The 12,380-nt window shown below is 40.2% G+C and overlaps 1 long non-coding RNA gene across 4 annotated transcripts in view; it reads right to left on the bottom strand.

Moving 5' to 3' along the window:
- The window catches only part of LOC144380556 (uncharacterized), a 945,783-nt gene that overhangs the window by 133,466 nt on the left and 799,937 nt on the right, over positions 1–12,380 (bottom strand). For 3 of the 4 annotated variants that reach the window (XR_013444726.1, XR_013444729.1, XR_013444727.1), the window contains one exon: positions 355–1,183. The exons of the other annotated variant lie outside the window; for it this stretch is intronic. This is a non-coding gene — a long non-coding RNA (uncharacterized LOC144380556). Of the gene's footprint in view, positions 1–354; positions 1,184–12,380 lie in introns of those variants that run through there. 4 annotated transcript variants of the gene reach the window in all.

Raw genomic sequence — 12,380 nt, 5'->3', positions numbered from 1 at the left:
TTTCCTACCATTATAACAAATAATCCTTGAACAAATATAGATGACATTATTAGTTTGGCTTCTCATGGAGAATACAGCAGCACCCATTAATAAATCAACCATTTTGCATGATATTTTCATATTTCAAACTTTCTGAAGTACTCTCTGTTTCACATTTATGAAAGTAGCCCATTATTTACCAATGATTTCTTTAGTGTTTATATGGCAATGGGCCCTGGGGCATTTCACTCCAGGGAATGCTAGAAAGGCACCAGGCTTAGGTTTGGGCCCTGGACTGGCTTTTTATTTGCTATGTGACCTTGGACAAGTTGTTTAACCATGTGGGCTTTTGATTTTTTTTTTCTTATTTGGAGGGGGGGGGCCAAAGGGATGGAAAGAGGAAAAATGTTGGAAGGCAAGTTTGAAGAAAATGATGAAAGTTGATGTGATAATAACTTGGGAGTCACAGGAAAGAGAAGAGAACTAATTTGAATCTGCCCTACCTGCCTGAGCCAGCCTAGAACCCTCTTTCCCAGACCTGGCTGTTATCAATCTAACTCTGAGCCACTTGCCGTTCCATCTGTGTGACTGATGTCTAAAGCCTATAAAACTTGGGGCATGTAAGAATGGGTGCTTCTGAAGTGCTGATGGACACACTCATGGGCTTCTGATTTTTAATCTGCAAGACTCTCTTAGGGTTATCGTGAGAAATAATGAGCTAGCCAGATGGCCGGGTACACAGTGAGCCATCAACACATTGGAACTCTTGAGTATTACTAATATTTATCATTACTACTAAAATGTCCAACTTATAACATTATTTAGAGAGTTATTTAACCCCAAAAGACTAGGTGATTTTTAGCAGTCTTGGTTATGTTTTTTAGTTTAGGAACTTTAGAATTGCAAAATCTTGAATGAAGAAATTTAAGGGTTTTTTTTTTTTCAGACATAGAATGCTGTCTTTGAAAATGACCTCATCTTGGTCTCCAAAAGTTAAAATTTGGAGACTGTTAGAGTATCTAGTTTTTGCCACCTAGGAAGACGGTATGAAAAATCTTTTATTGTGGGGAGATTATAGATTTCCACGGTGTGGGGTAGTGCTGGCAGGTAGAAAGTTCTGGTGTGCAGTGGTGGGTCCCATCATTTCTGGAGGTAGCAGCCCCAAAGTCATTCCTGTATCTCCTTGAAAGTTCATATTGCTCAGCTGGAGATAGAAAAGAGAAAATTACTGAAGAAAAAATGGTGAAAACCAGGGCTGAGAAATCCCAGTTGGTTAAGCTGAGTCCAGAGGAAAGTGTGTAATGCAGTGTAACTGAATGAGTGTGTCCAGGGAATGGGGTTCTCTCTCTTTCCCTTTTTTTTGTTTCGTTCCAGGGCCATATGCATGTAGACTCTTGCTGTCCTACCCATATCCCTCAGTACTTACCTCTGCTTGCTGTAGGCTGCTTTCTGTTGAACAGCTGTGACTCTGTCTGAAGGCTTTTTCTGACTGGGGAGCATGCTTAGTCTGTGCTCCGAGCAAGCTGCCCGTGCTGCCAACAGCAGCTCTTAACCAATAACTAACACAGGAGTTGGTGGAGAAGCGTCTCAGTTGCCTTGCCTACTGGCTGGAGTAAACTCTGAGGCATGCTCTAGGCTGTGTCCTAGAGTTCCTCAGAAGATGCACATCCTTTATTGGCTTCCTTCCCTTCCCTGGATACAGAGCACTGGCACTCTAATCCTTGTTTCTGGGTCTGCTTCTGAGAGAACCCAACCTAATATACCAGGTATGGGCTTCTATTTCAAAATTTATATGGGATTTTCTGCATACAGAACATGCGTTATGGTGCCATGCAGATCTAGGTCTGAAAGTGGGTCCTTTTGCTTGTTTTGCCACCTCAGGTCAAGTTCTTTAACCCGTCCAAGTTTTGATTTGCTTGTCTGAAAAATGAGGAGTGTAAGAATGCCCAGTTGGTGGAGTGATCTGATGATGGACTATGATTATGCACATGAAGTGCCTGGAACAGTGTCCGGCACATAATAAGTCTTAGCTTTCAAATAAATATTGTCAACCACCGACTATTGTTCTTATTTTCCCTCCTTGTGTACATAGGAGAGCTCTTACATTGGCTGCCAAAGATGTCTCCTAAGGCTACTATGGAAATCAGAGGAGAAAAATGATTTGTAGCCTTTTCATTCCCATGGCAGAAGAGAATTTCCTCAGGACCATTAAACTTCATTTTAAAAAATGCTACATGAGCAGGAAGAAATGGGCACACACACACACACACACAATGCCAATGAAAGTGATATGTCCCAGTTGGGCTCTGAACATGATAGGTGTGCAAGTGGGAACTAGAACAGTGAACAAAGCAGCATCTGAGGTGTTATTTTTAGAAGCTGGAGAAATGCTGGGGAAGAAATAAGAGGGGAAATATGTAGCATTTACGTAACACATTTCCAAGTAGCTCTGAAAGGAAGTCTTATATTTAATGGAGTTGTTAACAATTGAGATTGAAAGCCTAAAATAGAAATAAGAACACTTAGCCAACTTGGGAGTATTTTGTTGGGTCTGCTGTAGAATATTAGGTTTGGAGAAGCTGTATGCACGGATGGGTAATATGTATGGAAATTAACATAGCATTGTTATTAAATTCATGTTTAATTTTGTTTTAAGACTCGTACTAATGATTTTTCTCCATCCTATTGATTGAACTATATCTCTCCCTACACGACACTACCAGCCTTCCTTGCTTATCTCTTCTTTGGCTTCCCCCCTTCAATAAAGCAGTGTTTTCAACTTGACTGCTTTTGCTCACATTGCTTTCCTACTCGAGCATGCCTTTCTGCTTACTTTCCTCCTGCAGAGGTTCTATCTTTCTTCATATTTCTTCTACTACTGGAGGCCCCAGAAACTCTTTACTTGGACTATTGGGCTAGAAAGAGAAATTGGGTCTATGTTGCAAAGGGCTTTCGATGCTATTGTCTTCACAGCCTATAGAAATCGAAGCCAATGGAAGTCTTTCAGGAGGATAGTCACATTACCCACTGTTTGTCTTAGGAAGATATTAATAACAGCAGCATCACTGTGAATGACAGCTTCAGAGAAGAAGAGACTGGCACAAGATCAGGAGACTGCTGTGATAGCTTAGGCACAAGGAGGTCAGAATATAAACTAGGCAGAGTAGAGCCACAGGGTCAGAAGGGATGACTCTTGAGAGACATCTGCAGTACCAATTTGAGAGGACCTGATGACCAATTGGATGTGGGGAATGGGAAGAAGAGAGGATAAGGGTTACCCTGGGAGGCTTGAGATGGCCACAGATTACAGAGGGCAGAAATAGAAAGCAAGGAGTGGGGGTGGAAGAGGTAATAATTTTATTTGGATGCATGCCTCTTGGCCATTTATTTGCAGCTATCCCAGTGTACAACCAGAGATGTGAGTCTGAACTCCCAGACAAGGACAGAGGAAGTGACTTAGATTTGGTAGTGTTCTCCCCAGACTTGGTAATGAAATTGTTGGGAAAGGGACTGAGTAGGAAAAGGGGAGGTCTTTGGCAAAATCAATAGGAAAGTCCAGTATTTAAAAGGCTGCAGATGACACCGAGAAGCGCTCTTAGAGGTCGAAGGAGAATGGGAGTGTGTAGACTCAAATGTAGAGATGAGGCATTTCAAAAGGAAGGAGCTGCTGAACAGCATGAGAACTGCAAAACCATCACGTGAGATGAGAACCAACTGTGAAAGCCTACTTGAGGTGACACGTTGGTTACCAGCAAGAGTTGCTGGGTAGGGGTAGGTGTGGAAATCAGACTGCCGGAGGCTAAAGAGGGACTGAGATGGGAGAAGGGGAGAGAGGGGAACTAAAGAACCTCTCAGAGGACTTTGCCAGTGAGGGGTCACCGCTGAACCCAAGCTAGAAACAAACCGGGATCGCTTCTGTGCATAGAACCAGCATCTATGTTGACCTCTGCTAAGTGCTGATTTGGTCCTTTTGTCTAAATCTGCCATGATCCCGAGAGAGGCTGGAGTGTGGCAAAACAGGATCAAGAACCCCCAGGGCATGGGTCCTGCCAGGTCCTGTTCCAATGGATTGTTTAAAAAAGTAGAACGAGACACCAAAGATGTCTTCTATGTTGTGTGAACCAAATTCCATTTTTTTTTTCCCCATCACAGAGGGGAAGAAAATATAATCATGTCCTAAATGCTCAATTGTTTAAGCAGGGATATCATTTTCATACACAGCCCAGGTAATGCTGTTGGGAAAATTGCACCTGAAGTCTTAATGAGGAAATTTAAGCAGATGTGATGAAAGAATTGAGACTCATGTTAGCCTTTGCAGCCACTCAATTGCAGGCATGGCTATTTCTTCTTTTATAAATGTGAGGAGAATTTAATGACTAAATTAAAAAAAAAAACAGGCAGGTTAGGTGTTGGGGTAGTGGTGAAGTCTTTGACTCTCCAAGAGCTAATGATGAGAGTAGAAAAGCACACACTTCTTTGGATAAATTACATTCTAGAGGAAATACTGGTTTTCCAATTTCATTTGAGCCACAGTTTTGGGGTGCCTGTGATGTCACCATGATCTCAGCACCAGGGGCATAAAGAAGAATGAGATACAGTCTCTTTCCTGAAATGGATAGATCCCTGCCCTAGATGTCTAGCTCCTAATCAAGTCAAATCTAGTTTCTAAAAAGTATTGGGATAAATCATAGTAAAATCTTGTCTTAAAAAAAATTGCACCCGGACTATGATTATCAATGGCTAGCATAGCAAAAGGAGCAGCAACCAGGTAGATGCCCCCTAATGAAAGTACAAAATACCATCTATGCAATTTCCTTGTCAAAATATCAAACCAGAATCTGATCAAGCCTCTAGATTTAACTACCAATTTACAGGGGACAGAGAAACACATTAAATGATACCACAGGGATGCAATTAGCAAAATCTAGACTATCAAAACTCTAAGGACGAGCAGCAGGCTTTCTTCAACAACAGAAGTGCATTGAAAAATGTGTGTGTGCATGCACCCGTGTGTGTGTGTGTATGTGTGAAAGAGGGAGGGGGAAGAGACAGAATTAGAAGCTAGAGATTGTGTCTCAAAAGACCTATCTATTGTTAAAGTAAAAAAGAAATGGAGACCAGCCTTGAGAATTCCCTGAGCAGACAAAACCAGTCCATTCATACAAACAAAACTTAATTTAGCTTATTTTGCAAGGTGAACTTGACCCGGGTCATTTCTTGCTTATGCCTCTGAAAACCATAAGCAAAACTTAGTTTCCCAAGTTGATATAAGGTAACCACTGACCAGTTCCCTCTGTCATTTAAGAAAATTCTAGTATCATAAGCAATCACTGTGAAGAATAGTCTGCTTTCTCACTATATAAGCTGCTTTGTAACAATATACCCCTGAACTTCATTCCATGCTCTGGTTTGAGTGCTCCTGGTTTACAAACTTCTTGGTGTGTGTACAATAAACTTTTACTAATTACTACTTCAGTGATTTACTGCTTTTTTTATTTTTGAACTTTTGACACTACTATTTACAAAGTATGGACCTTATTTTGAAACTAACGAAAATTGTACAAAAATACGAGATCCGGGGGAATTTGAATACTTATTGGATACTTGATCATATTAAGTAATAATTATTAATTTTTTAGTGAGAATAATGACATTATGGTTATGTTTTTAAAAAAAGAACTATTGCTTAGAGTCACCTGCTGAAATACTTAAGGATGAAATGATATGATGTCCAGGATTTGTTTCAAAATAATCTAAAAGGAGAGGGGAAGTGGAGAGGGGTATGTAAGAAACATAAATTGATAACTTTAAACTGGGCTATGGGTACATGGGGGTACCTTTTAACTTCTGTTTGTTTAAAATTTTTCCATAATAAAAAGTTTTTAAAAGTTGGTAAAAAATAGGTCTAGCATCATTCAAAATGATTAAGTATTAAATTTAGACCATTTTTCCAATCAACATACTAGTTATAGAGCTACTATGTGGCAGGTAGAAGGCACTTTTCCTCACATGGGATGGGAAGGATGACAAACTTAGCTACATTTCCCCTGGCTTGAATTGAGACATCACTGGCATCCTTTTATCTGTTTTTCCTTTCATCTTGAAGATGTTGCTTCAGATGGTGATGTGAATTTTGGCACTGAGTGGGCTGAGAGCAGTGTTACTGTATGGCAAAACAAACTCAGAAACAGGGAGTATGGGGAAAACAGGGGGATATTCTGCCTTCCCATCACTCAGACCTCTCCTCTTGCCCCCTTTTCCCGGGAGACCATTAGATCCTTTAAATACAGTGAGAAGGGACATTCCAGCCACTTAATCTTGGGCTGAAGATGTTTACGAAATAGAATGAAATGGTGGTAATAGTAATGATGAACATTTATTAAGTGATTTCCGACACACTAGGATGTGCTAAGTATTTTACGTGTATAGTCTAGTTCATTCCTTGCAAAACTCTTTAGATATTATGACAGTTATTATTATTTACATCTTACACACTTGAAGAAGACAAGTGTTCTGCTGGTGGCAGAGCCAGGTTTCTAACTCCAAAGCTTTTGCTCTTTACTACAACACCATATGCCTCTTACCCTTTCTTTTCTGTATCTTAGGAGTTCTGATGACGACAATCCAACAGATTTAGAAGGTCACCATTGCTCTCATTTTTCTACTTTATACTATTTGCAAGTTCTCCAAATGCTATTTCAGTAGGGACCCTGGCTCTTTGAACAGAAGCCTCCAGAAGTTCTGTATGGTGCTTAGCCATTAGGCACACATAGCTTGCCCTTTGGATGTGAATTTTCCAAACGTATCCTTAGCCCAGCATGGGGCTCACTGCTCTGGAGAAACCTGTGAGTTGGTGGTCTGCTTACAGTGTCCAGGCTTTAGAGATCTGGCCAGATCTCAATGGGTACAGAATTATCAAGACACTGGGTACCTCTGTTGTGTAAAATTGTCCCCCATCACCTGCATTTGAATCTGTGATACATTTTACATACTTATGTTTATGGAATAAATCTAGTATGTTCTCATTAGAGTGATCCTGTATAAAGATGTGACTGGAGGCAATGATAGAGTTTAGAATGGAGGCTTTGGAATCAGACAGGTCTGGTTAATACAGACAACTTAATAGGTCTATGGCCTTGAGCAAAGTATTGAACTTTTCTGAGGTTTAGTCATTTTATCTGTATAATGGAGACAATAGCCTAGTGCATTATTGTTGTAGGCTGAAAGGACACAGCATGGTGCCTAACACCATGAACTCAATAAATGGCTGCCCCTGTTGGCTTTAGTATTACTCTTTAGTACTCTCCTTGTTATTTTCTTGGCTTCTGGCCAATGACTTTAAGGGTAAGAACGCTCTCTGTGTAAAGAGCCTAATAGCCAGATGTCAGGTCTTGGGATGGAGGACAGGGTTGGTGGAAGTGAAGAGGGGAAAGGATGAAGATAAATTTAAGAGTAAGGTTAATTTTAAAAAGTGTGGTTCAGTAACATTGTGGGTTCGGATTTAGCCAGAGAGAGCCAATTCAGAGGTGAAGTTCTCTCCCTTCCTTTTTAGCTGTTGCTTAGGAAAGTAGGAATTGCCACCCTCTATTTGAGTCTTTATAAAGTCTGAATTAGTTCAGTTTGAATGATAAAGTGTTATTTGAGGAGGAACAACTCTTTAGAACAACCTAAATCATATTAATTTGAGAAGTTTATAGAGGTCTCTTTACAGATTGAGTAAAATGAAAGAAAAGATATATAACACATTTAGCAATTATAACTGGGGTTATGACTCCATTGCAATCATTTGAGATTGTAGTAAATAAATCTTTTAGTCATTGCTTTATAGAGCAATATATTAAGATGCTCCACTGGGGGCACCTGGGTGGCTCAATCAGTTAAGTGTCTGACTCTTGATTTCGGCTAAGGTCGTGATCTCAGGGTTGTGAGATTGAGCCCCACATTGGGCTCTGTGCTCAGCAGGGAGTCTGCTTCTCTCCTTCTCCCTCTCCCTCTGCCCCTTTCCCCCACTTGTGCATTCTCTCTCTCTCTCATAAATAAATAAATAGATCTTTAAGATGCTCCATTGAAGAAGTACTGATTATAACACCCATAGGATAAAAATTTTTTAAAAAGTGTACAAATGGGTACTTTGATTTGGAATAAAATTTCCAACAATCTCATCATATATGAAATCAAAGATGCTGTATGTCAATAGCTCAGAGTGAATTGATGCTGATGTCAAAAATAACTACAGTGTTAAAATGCCTATGCTACCTAGAGCAATCTATACATTCAGTGCAATCCCTATCAAAATACCATCAACTTTTTTCACAGAGCTGGAACAAATAATCCTAAAATTTGTACGGAACCAGAGCAGACCCCAAATAGCCAAAGGAATGTTGAAAAAGAAAACCAAAACTAGTGGCATCACAATTCCGGACTTCAAGCTCTATTACAAAGCTGTCATCATCAAGACAGTATGGTACTGGCACAAAAACAGACACATAGATCAGTGGAACAGAATAGAGACCCCAGAAATGGACCCTCAACTCTGTGGTCAACTAATCTTCGACAAAGCAGGAAAGAATATCCAATAGAAAAAAGTTAGTCTCTTCAACAAATGGTCTTGGGAAAATTGGACAGCCATATGCAGAAGAATGAAATTGGACCATTTTCTTACACCACACACAAAAATAGACTCAAAATGGGTGAATGACCTAAATGTGAGACAGAAATCCATCACAATCCTAGAAGAGAAAACAGGCAGCAACCTCTGTGACCTTGGTTGCAGCAACCTCTTGCTAGACACGTCTCCAAAGGCAAGGGAAACAAAGGCAAAAATTAACTACTGGGACTTCATCAAGATAAAAGCTTTTGCACAGCAAAGGACACAGTCAACAAAACCAAAAGACGACCAACAGAATGGGAGAAGATATTTGCAAATGTCTTTTCAGATAAAGGGCTAGTATCCAAAATCTATAAAGAACTTATCAAACTCAACACCCCGAGAACAAAGAATCCAATCAAGAAATGGGCAGAAGACATGAACAGACATTTCTCCAAAGAAGACATCCAAATGGCCAATGGACACATGAAAAAATGCTCAACATCCCTTGGCATCAGGGAAATACAAATCAAAACCTCAATGAGATACCACCTCACACCAGTCAGAATGGCTAAAATTAACAAGTCAGGAAATGACAGATGTTGGGGAGGATGTGGAGAAAGGGGAATCCTCTTACACTGTTGGTGGGAATGCAAGCTGGTGCAGCCACTCTGGAAAACAGTATGGAGGTTCCTCAAAAAGTTGAAAATAGTGCTACCCTATGACCCAGCAATTGCACTACTAGGGATTTACCCTAAAGATACAAATGTAGTGATCCGAAGGGGCACCTGCACCCCAATGTTTATAGTAGCAATGTCCCCAATAGCCAAACTATGGAAAGAGCCCAGATGTCCATTGTCCATTGACAGATGAATGGATAAAGAAGATGTGGTATACACACACACACACACACACACACACACACAATGGAATACCACTCAGCCATCAAAAAAATGAAACCTTGCCATTTGTAACAACGTGGATGGAAGTGGAGGGTATTATGCTAAGTGAAATAAGTCTATCAGAGAAAGACAATGATATGATCTCACTCATATGTGGAATTTAAGAAGCAAAACAGATGATCATAGGGGAAGGGAGGGAACAAATAAAACAGATGAAAACAGAGAGGGAGGCAAACCATAAGAGACTCTTAACTATAGGAAACATACTGAGGGTCGCTGGAGGGGAAGTGGGTGAGGGGATGGGGTAACTGGGTGATGGGCATTATGGAGGGCATGGGATGTTATGAGCACTGGGTGTTATATGCAACTGAAGAATAACTGAACTCTACCTCTGAAACTAATAATACACTATATGTTAATTAATTGAATTAAAATAAAATAAAAAATAAAATTAAAAAAAAAACTACAGTGACAATGAAGACACTGAGGTGCAGCTGTATGAGCCTGTCCAAGAGAAAGAATTTCCTGAGCCATGAGTTCAGAAAAAAGCACTGTTTTAACAATACATTATTTTATTTAATTCATGATATTAAATGTATGTATGAAATTATAAAAGTACAGTATTATAAGTAGACAAGACATCTGATTATTTAATCTATGGTGCTACAAGTGTATTATTTAGATAGGCTCCAATCTGTGGGAGGCAGAATTTTCTCTTCGGAAAACTAAGGAGCTGCTTTACATTTGGGCATATGAAGTAAGCAAACGTCTTGGTATATTAAGGGGAAGATATAAAGGAACACATGAGACTAGTTGAGATGAGCAGTTATTCAAGGCCTGAGTATTCTAGAAAAACAAAGACAGCATAATGTGAGGTCAAGAGCATGGACTGCGGGGACAGGCTTGGTTGGATTGGAATCTCTGCTTTGCCGCTTACCAGCTCTACGAGGTTGGGTATGTTACTCAACTTCTTCATGCCTCAGTTTCCTCAATAATAATAATAATAATAATAATAATAATAATGCTTATCACAAATGTTGTTGTAAGAGTTGAATGAATTAATATTTGTAAAGGGCTTAGAACAGGGCCTGGTACACTGTAAGAACCTACGCATTAGCTAGATCAGTAGATATATTGAGAGATAAACCCTGTGTCTTTCCTTGATACAATTGGCCTTACGCAGGAATAATTTGTGCTTCTGCTACCTGGTGTTAAAGGATACTATGTTTCTTTGTTGGCTTATTTGTTTCTTTGCTTTAGGAGGACTAAAGTAACTTCTTTTGCAATAGAGAAGATTGCAGATGTGCATGCGGCTGATAACTTCATGCAAGATGGGGCATGGGGGATAAGGAGGGGAACTGTGTTTCTGGAGTCAGACTTGAGGCCCCCCAGTTCTGGTGCGCTCTCTTTAAAGGAATAGATCTCTCAGCCACCTGGAGGCTGTGTCTCAAATCCCTGTTAGCCTCTGCTCAAGACGTGCTCTCCTTTATCAGTGTGTTGTCAAAAGGCTGTCCTGTGGCAAGTACTGAAAGCTGGCCGGAGCACTCATATACTGCTGGTGGGAGGGTCAAGTGGTACAACCACTTTGGAAACCTGTCTGGCAGTCTCTGCTAAAGCTGAGCAGATGCCTATCCTGTAAGCCAGCAATCCCACCCATGGCTACATATGCTCCTGGCTGAAATGTATACGTGTGGTCCCCAAAAGTCATGAACTTGAATGTTCATGACAATACCGCTCATTATACCCAGATGCCCATGAACTGGGAAGTAGATAAATGCATTTTATAATATTCATACAATGGAATACCATATAGTGATGAGAGTGAACTACAACTTTGCACCACAATATCTGTAACAAACATCATGTTGAGCAAAAGATGCCAGACACAAAATACATGCTGCATGATTCCATTTAGATAAAGTATAAAAACAGGCAAGCAAGTCTATGGTGTTGAGTCAGGATAAAGGTTACCCTCAGAGGAGACTAGTGACTGAAAGGAACAAAAGGAGGGGCTTCCAGAATGCTGGTAATATTCTTGTCCTTGACCTGGGTGTTGGTTCCCTGGGTGTGTTCAGTTTATGAAAATTCTTGGAGCAATATACATACCATATGTGCACTTTTCTGTATGTATATTAGACTTTGACAAACGTTTTAAAGAAGGAACATAGGTAACTTTTCACATTCTGCAAACTGGGCCTTGAGCAGGTGGAATAATGCAACCACAATCTAAGCCTTATATTCTACTTTCGTAAATGGTTTTGATTTTATGTGTTTATGTCTTGTTTCTCTAATTAAATTTTAAGGGCTTTGATAGGGATGACTGTGTCCTGTTTTTCTTAGTATTTCTGCAGTGGAGGAACAGTGTGCATGCTCATTAAATATTTGTTCATTTATCAGGAGGAAATGCAGTCTTGCTACCTCGTGGAAGGGTATGGTTTTCATGTCCAATTGTAGCAGAATCTTTTAATAATTTTGTTCCTTAATTTAAGACAGTCTTGGAATAAGGTGGCTATTTTGAGCTCTTAACCTTGTGTTTTAGACAATCTGATGTGCCAAATGCTTTGACTAAATTCTCCTGAGGTAAAGTGCCAGCTTCAGAATAGATTTTCTGAGAAGCCAACTTTGAGTGCTGGCAGAATGGAGTGGCCGACTGCCAGTTGGGGGTGGGAAGACTTGCTCTGAACTTTGGTTGACTACCTTGTTAACTTACTGTGCCATGGATGAATTCTCTCCGGTTCTCTGGGGCTGGGAGAGAGAGAAAGAAAGACGGAGGGAGAAGGGGCAGTTTATTTGGGGATTAAGTCACTGTTGGTGAAATGAGTCAGCATGTCAGCTCAGCCATAGGACAAAGTCTCCACAAGTGAGCTATAATTGGAGAGAAAATTCACATTAAACTGAGAGCAAGCACTCAT

This window comes from Halichoerus grypus, chromosome X, assembly GCF_964656455.1.
Source record: "Halichoerus grypus chromosome X, mHalGry1.hap1.1, whole genome shotgun sequence".
In the NCBI taxonomy this organism is placed as follows: Eukaryota; Metazoa; Chordata; class Mammalia; order Carnivora; family Phocidae; genus Halichoerus; species Halichoerus grypus.
This window is presented reverse-complemented; position numbering and strand designations above follow the sequence as displayed.